This window comes from Trachymyrmex cornetzi, unplaced genomic scaffold, assembly GCF_001594075.2.
Source record: "Trachymyrmex cornetzi isolate Tcor2-1 unplaced genomic scaffold, Tcor1.1 scaffold790, whole genome shotgun sequence".
In the NCBI taxonomy this organism is placed as follows: Eukaryota; Metazoa; Arthropoda; class Insecta; order Hymenoptera; family Formicidae; genus Trachymyrmex; species Trachymyrmex cornetzi.
In genome coordinates this window covers 150,051-157,817 of record NW_017300125.1, presented here as the reverse complement: position 1 = coordinate 157,817, position 7,767 = coordinate 150,051, and the positions used below count along the sequence as shown (strand labels likewise).

At 34.3% G+C, this 7,767-nt stretch overlaps 1 protein-coding gene across 1 annotated transcript in view; it reads left to right on the top strand.

Moving 5' to 3' along the window:
• The window catches only part of LOC108768371 (target of wingless), a 94,597-nt gene that overhangs the window by 40,454 nt on the left and 46,376 nt on the right, over positions 1-7,767 (top strand). The window lies entirely within an intron of this gene.

Sequence of the window (7,767 nt, the reverse complement as noted above, 5' to 3'; positions counted from 1 at the left end):
CGCTCTTGCGCAGCGGCTTCGTGAGAGTGGTGGGCCTGATTCTCGTGTTGCCGGGGAGCCAAATGTGCATCACTGCCTCCAACCCAAGTACGATATAAAACCCAAGTGGAACTATTTTTATTGTACCACATAACAAATAAAATCCAAGTGTGTGGTATTACTTTTATTATTTATTTAACTCTAATGATATGTACCATATAAGATGATATCAACAACTGGCGCCAAGTTGAATTCTATCAAATTAAAAAATAAAATCTGAGTCGTACTATCTGTATTGTTTACTTAACTCTAATGACAGTTTCTAGATTCTTTGCCTGCGAAGAATGGTTGCGAAGCGATGTTCGAAGAAGCGTCTTAAAGCCATAACGAATTTCCTTAGTTGTAAGTTAAATTTGACATTGCCTCTTTAAAATGATTTTTAATCATTACGTTACAATTTTCTTCACTGAGTAATTTGAAGTAAATTTTTTAGTCTTTTCTCTAAAAATTTCTAAAACGTGGTGACAAATTTTTTAGAAATTTTTACAGAAAAACTTAAAAAATTCATTTTAAATTACTCGGTGAAAAAAATTATAGTGTAACAATTAAAAATTATTTTAAAGAGAAAATAACCAAACTTTACTTACAATTAAGGACATTTGTTCTTTAAAATGCTTTTTCGAATATTGCTTCGCGACCGTTCTTCGCGAAGATATGTGAAATTTGAATTTGGTCTTTTTTAACTTTGATTTTAAATGACTTTAATTTTGTTGAGAAGCAGCAATTAAAAATTTCAAGATAAAATAACTTCGTCAAAAATTATCTTATATCGAGATATTTAAAAAAACATTTTAAATCTTGAAATCTCTACTGTTCAGATTAGTACTTTAGAAAATGACCTTACTGATACTTTGTGGAGTTACACAAATATAAATAAAGATACATCAAACTTCAAAATTTTTTACGAAATTCGCGAAATTTTACAGCGCGAATTAAAAATTTCGCACAAATGCGGTTTACAACTTTCGAAAGAGTGAATTTTTACCTTTAATTTGCTTTTTTTTTTACCGTTGTACGATTTTTTTTTCGTCGAGTTATTCAACATCCAAATAAGGTCGTTGCTTCAATGTTGAATAACTCGGAGAAAAAAAATCGTACAATGCTTCACTTCATTGCTAAAAAGCAAATTAAAGGTAAAGATTCACTCTATCGAATAATGTAAACCGCATTTGTACAACTTTTAATTTGCGTCGTGAAATTTCGTAAATTTCACAGAAAATGTGAGATCTGATGTGCCTGTATTTATATTTGTGTAACTTTAAAAAATATCAGTAAGACCGTTTTTTTAAGTACCGATCTGAAAAGTAGAGGTTTCAAGCTATAAAATTCTTTGTTAAACATCTCGATACGATGATTTTTTACGAGTTATTTTATCTTGAAATTTGCCTATTTGGGGTGGAACAAGCGATCCTTTAATTTTGTTGAGTAGTGTATAATAAATTCGATATATTTTTATAATATTATAAGAATAGATAGAATAAAGAGTGATCTCAAAACGCATGTTTTTAACTTGTGTGTTTGTGGTCTTCGAATTTCGAATCATATTGTATACCAAACATTGCTATATGATGGGACATTAATCTCAGAAAAAAGTTTGACTGAGTATATGGTTAGTTTTGGAGATACGAGGAATCATATAAAATAATCAAATTTCTAATATTTTCAATATTGTTCAAGCACTGTAGACCCAAAAATTAAATTAATATTACCTGATAATAATAGGATTTTGACTAGAATAGATCAGAATGGTTTTCTGATCTCTCCACCCCCTGACGTCCTGTTGCTTAATTTTTTTAAGGGCTAAAACTCCCAAACAAGTTTTTGCTGAATTTCTTGAAAATGAATGCAGATATGAAGAAATGTTTATGATAAAAGCTGTTTGTCTTGAATTTCTGCACAAAAATGTTTCCTGAACATGATATATAAAGATATTTTTCTTATTTACATTTGTTTTCAAAGAAATTCAATAAGAACTCTTTTAAAAACTCTTCTAATTCGATTTGTCAGGAATCCGTTATTATTTATTCAAAAAATTCTTTTGAAAGCTTAAAAAAATTTAACAATAAGGAAGGTCAGAAAACCATTATGACTAATTCTAGTTAAAATCCCAATATCATCGAAAAAGCATTAACCTTTTGTGAGCACACAATGGGTCTTTTTTTATCCAGACAAAATTTCTTGGCTTTCTTTCAAATTTTTTGGCACAAATTTCAATTTTTATTAAATAAAGATTTTAACATTTTAATTAAATAACTGTTTGGCAATGTAGCAGAGATTGATGTTGATAAATAATCTTGAATTTTTCTAGATTCTTTTATAGCCTATAATAGTAAACTTTGGGCTGGATAAAAAAGATCCAGAGTGCCTAGAGAAGTAAGTAAAAATATATGTACATATCTACGAAGGATTAACTTTCTTTTCGTATCTTATAGTGCTTGAGCAATATAGAAAATATTAGGAATTTAATCATTTTAAGTCCCTTGTATCTTCAAAACCTCTATTATATAAAACTTAAGCTTTTTTCGGAGATTAATATTAACAATAATAAGGAAGGACTCTTTATAATACAAAATAAATATAGTAATAGGGCATATAAGAATCAATACGAAAGTAATTTATACAGGGTGTCCCAAAAAAGTCGAGATACCTAAATATCTCGGGAAATATAAGTTTTACAGAAAAGTGTTTCAGACAAAAGTTATATGGTTTAAAAATATCTATTTACTGATCCTATCAGTTTGACCTTGGGTTTCGTAGCCAAGGTCAGGTCAAGGTTACATTGATTTTCTGAAATGGAATACCCTATTTTTGATTCAAGAATCTAATAACTGATGTCGAGAGCTTTCCAAAACGCTATAACGAAATATTTTTTCATGAAGTACTTTTCAAGTTATAATGCTTCAAAGTTACAGTATCGCCGGCACTAGCATTACCCAAGATATGTAATACCACGCGTAACGTTTTTGTTTGTGCATTAACTGAAGGTCAAGATTCACAGACCACCGACCGATCTCGCCTTAACTGGCCAGTCTTCAAAATTAAATATTTTGGATAATGCTAATGCCGGCGATACTGTAACTTTGAAGCATTATAACTTGAAAAGTACTTCATGAAAAAAATTTCATTATAACGTTTTGGAAAGCTTTCGAAATCAGCTATTAGATTCTTGAATCAAAAATGGGGTGTTCTATTTAAGAAAATCAATGTAACCTTGACCTGACCTTGGCTACGCAACCCAAGGTCAAACTGATAGAATCAGTGAATAAATATTTTTAAACCATATAACTTTTGTCTGAAACACTTTTCTGTAAAACTTATATTTCCCGAGATATTTAGGTGCCCCGACCCTTTTGGGACACCCTATATATTAAAAAACGAAATATTACGTGTTTCGATCTTTAAATTAGACTCTCTTTAGATATTTACATATAAAGATGTTACCATGATTTAATATTGTTGAATGTGACAAAAATATACATGATAATCGCATGTCGTGTGAAACAATTGAACGTTAGACAGAGGAATTGAAATTGCTCGCCAAAAGTTTGGAAGGCCGATTGAACAGAATTTCATAACGTTCTAATAAAATTATAAATTTCATTAATTAACATCAAATAAAAAGCAAGCAAATACGTCACCTCGGTAGAACACTCACCAATATGTCAAAAAATATATAATTCGATAATATGATACTTGTAAACTTTCTATTGTATAATCAATGTAATAATAAATAATATATAATCTTAGTCTTAATGTAAAATCTACAGAGTCATAAATTATATAAAATTGTATTCCTCAATAAATAATCGTTAAATAAAATATGAAAATTTAGAAACAGTCCAGGAATGAAATTAAAAATGTATAACTGTTGCGACTGACAAACACTGACTAACAGAAACATACTTAAACTGGCGTGATCTTGGCAAAGTTAGATTTTGTTTACAATAGGAATGTATGCTTTATGTAAGCCCTGAGTGTCAGTTTGCAAATTAAGGCTATTTTTCTGTTTTTTAATATGAAGCATCTCAGAAATTAATCGCTTGTTGTAACATGGTTCTTCGTCAAGAATTTAAATATTGTTTCCAAATCATGTTCGTTATCTAATCTATGTTCGGTTATAACTGAACGGGAAGATGTGTTTCACTGTATATGATTTCGATGCTCAGCAATTAATGTTTTTAGCTGTCTACCTGTCTGTCCTACATACGATGCATCGCAATTATTACAATTAATTTTGTAAACTACATTATTTTTAGACAGACGAGGACGAAGGTCTTTATGTACCTTAATGTATTTCTGTAGTTTATTCGAACTATAAAATGATACTTTAATGTCATTCCTATTGAATTGATTAAATTTTTCTGTTAAAGATGGAATAAAAAAAGATGGAATAGCTCGATTAACTGGCGCTGCGTTTCTGACTCTGATGTTCTTTAATCTCTTATTAATTGTGTTGTTACGTCCAGACACCTGTTCTTTTCTTCGATTAGAATTTTCGTCATCACTATAAGGGTCAATAACAAGTAACACCGGTAGACCAACTGTATCTATAGGAAGTTTCGATGGCTGCGAGCCGATTAACATTCGCTCTTTTTAAGCCAGTAATCTACTCGGGACACAGTCGTTAAGGATTACAACCGAAACAGCGGTTGTCCTTAATAAATGTCAAGTGTGGCTCTATGACTATCGAACACCCGGTAAATGGTCGATGACGAAAAATCATTTAAGACACATATCCCAGTATCCCTTTTCACAACCGATACCCTTAATCCTAATCCTAGATTAGCCTAATGCCACACATTAGACCTGCACACGGCATTACTAACTAGCGAATATAAAAGGAGGGCCTTCGCAAACAGAACCACAGTTTCTTAAACTACCTGCCTAGGGGAACCTCTGCCAGTCCGATTTTAAAAAATCAAAAGTCGGTTGAATCTTATCGCCGGTCCGCGACCAGATCGCCGCGACCCGAAATCTACCTAGCCGGCCGAAACTCTGCCGGTCCACAACCAGATCGCCGCGATCAGTCCATTCAAGTGATTTTATTCGCGAATAGAGTCGAGTGACTTCCACACATCCAGCTGGAAGCATTTTCCAATCACTGGTTCAACCCTCTCCTTGGGTCTAAATCTGCACAGAGATCGGATCATCGGCAGTCATTCCGAAACCCAGAAACTTTTGAACAACAGTAAGTCTCTTCTTCTAACTATTTACCTCGCGAACCAGATGACTCTCTACCGAAATATTAACCCCTCTCAGTGTCTCTGCACTCTCAGTTTGCTTCCATAATTCACCTGTCATCCTTATCTCCCCCCCCCCCCCCCCACGTTCATCGATTTCTTCGATGAACTCTACATCCCTTATTTGGAAGTCCACTTAATTCGCGAACTTCACTCTTTTATCTCCCTTTCTCTTGTTATGCAGAGCCTGATAATAAAGTATGTCATTTAATTATCGTAGTGAGTGATCGACAACGCGCACGCCCTTCCCGTGCAGTTAAACGGCTACGCACCCAACGGTTGAGAGGCCCGTCGGCTCTTGGAGGAAGCCTACCACGAATTCCGCGCTAATTTAGTAAATAATAGGAGTAATGATAATGCTAGTTTAGTAAACAATAGGAATTATGATAACAATAATTTATTAGATAACGATACCAATAATGATGATTTAGTGGATAACAATAGCAATAATGATAATTTAATAGATAACACTAGTCATCCAGTCAAAAGTCCTCCTCCTCGGTCCCCTTCTCCTGCAATAGTTCATCCCGTCGCAACCCCTCCTCCTCGAACTCCTTCACCTGCCTTTTCGGACACTCTAACCGAACGTATTTTTCCCGACACCTCGCCTTACACTCCCGATTCCTCCATTTAGTCAGTCCCTCCGTCTCCTCGTCCCGTTTCTCCCGCTGACTCATTATCAAGCGTCGAGCTCTTATATGAATTTCCCCCACCCCTCTTCGTCCTCTTTATTATTTCCATCACGGAAATCCTCAATCCCTAGCCTCCCTTTTTTCCCGATTCCAAATATCCTCCGAACCCCTTCCCCTGAATACATTCACTGTCAATTTTATAGATGCAGATCCTGATAGCATCCGAAATGGCCAACCACCCGAAGTCCTTATCCCAGTTTACCTTCCTCACTCCCCAATTTAAGTACTAATAGTCATACCTCGCTAATGTACCTAAGATTTAATATTAATAATAAAAGTAGAATATGTTGAACATGACGTTCCTCAATCTACATTTATTCTAGAATTATAAGACCTCGTACTACCTACTCCCACCCCGCGTCAGAAATCGCATATGGTCCGGTCTCGAGTTATAAGGATTAAGTTCCTTGACTCTAAAGTCGGACCGACGTTCGTACTGCTCGTCGGAAACAGGCGTCATATCGTTCCTTCAGGACGTTAACCCATATTTCAGAGCAATAAAAGGTGCGTTCGACTCGCTCCATCCCTTTCCCGCGGATGCATGCGAGACATCGCGTCTGTTCTAACGTCCTTCCATGCTTCTGCCTTCTTATTCTTTTCTTTCTCTAAACCTATTTACCCACATTATCGGAGCTTGGACGTAACAGTGTCAAAGATAAGTTTAAGTGGATAATCATTATTCAGTAAAATGTTTATTGTAAGTGTCAAATTTTTCATGTAGAATTCAGAATCCGACAGTAAAATAGCTCCACCAAACTGATAATTATCTTTTTCTGAGTCGAATGGATGGTTAGAGAAGAAATTAAAAAATCTCCCCGAGAAACTTGGTTTATAATACCAGTCAAAAGTTAAAAGATTATCTTTAATCGTCATTTTAACGTCCAGAAAATTTAGCGAGTTGTCACCAACCTCCAGGGTGAGTTTCAGACGCGGGTGGAACGAATTAAAACATTCCAGAAAGGTGTCAATCTCAGATGATGGAACCGCAGCACATAGATCATCGATATATTGATAAAAAAGAATATAGGGAGAGTGGTGTCGGTTTAAACAGAGGGTCAATTGTAACATTGACCGCAATAGCTGTATCTATTGACGAAAGGCTGAACTGCATGCACGGTTGCATACCGTTAACAGACATAAATCATTGACGAAAAATTGAGTGGCCATTCGCAAGTGCAAACGTAGCAGCACCTATTTTTGTTAAATCAAGGTTAGATTGTAAACTTTGTTACCCGCCATTATTTTAGTGCAACTCGTTCCACAACAATTTGTAATACGACGATACTGTGTGATATGAATATATGAATATCAAGCTTTGCAGTAAGGTATATATCAATTCAATTTATTGTTTACATGTAAGTTTAATGGGTATAAAATCGAAACAAGCGGCGGTGGTTGCAAAAATAACAATCACAGTAGTGTCGATTGTAACATGAGTAATTATTTAGAAGACGTTCCTCATCATCAATTTCAATGAAATTATGCTCACATTCGAAGCGTTTTTGCATGAAACGAAAGAATCTGGCAGTAAAATGTTGTGCTCAGTCCCACGAAGTGAGATATTAATCATTAAAGTTAACTGTTGTTAGGTTATGAAATCTGTCACATCGATGGTATAAAGGGTTACACAAATTTTCTATTTTATAAACATAAATTCATTGCTTTAAAAACAAATTCTCTGCTGTAAAAACAAAAATTATATAGAAAATAATTTGTTTATTAGCATAGTGTTGATTTTTATATGGATATATTCACAATGTTTTTGTGTTACAATCAACACCCTGGGGTGATACAAT